Genomic DNA, 694 nt, shown 5'->3' with positions numbered 1-694 from the left:
TATTGCTGCTCTAGCTCTGGCAAAAAAAACAATGAATGATTAGATCATTACCTGTAACCTTGAAAGTATGTTATGCCCAGATAAAGTACCTTTCTTCAGCAGCTCTTCAAGAAAATGTATTGTACACTCCCACATCTGACCGACTGAAATAGTGTTCAGCTTACTGATCTCTCCGCTGGCCAGAGACGCTTCTTACCCTAAACAAACAAACCAGCTCAGAGCAAGAACAAACACCACAACTGAAGAATCATATGACCAAAATGAGACTTCTGTACCATGCTCATTAACAAAACTGGAGCTTGGTGAGAACTCGCGGTTCTCTGTGCTGGGATGGGAGGTTAAACATCCGGACTGTCCTGTGGACTGGCCCTCTTTCATCTGTAACCAGGTACCCTTCAGGTGACAGTCTAAACCCACGTTCCGCAACTGAAACCCCGGGCTGGATCCGGAGGCCCAAAACGACCCATGGTCCTTCATCTGGCCACATTCATTGTTCTAGGTCCTGTCAGACAGACCATTACATCAGCTTACTAACCCACCGCTAGAAAAATATTTTGAAGGTTTTAGACTGTAATCATTTACACATAATAAAGTAATATATAAATGGATAAAGCTACTTTAACATATGTAATATAACTAATCTTCATAATTGTTACTATTAAATATATATATATATATATACACATACAACAAA

The sequence above is a fragment of the Cyprinus carpio genome, unplaced genomic scaffold (genome assembly GCF_018340385.1).
Source record: "Cyprinus carpio isolate SPL01 unplaced genomic scaffold, ASM1834038v1 S000006810, whole genome shotgun sequence".
NCBI classification, from domain to species: domain Eukaryota; kingdom Metazoa; phylum Chordata; class Actinopteri; order Cypriniformes; family Cyprinidae; genus Cyprinus; species Cyprinus carpio.
Note: the sequence above shows the minus strand (reverse complement) of the source record.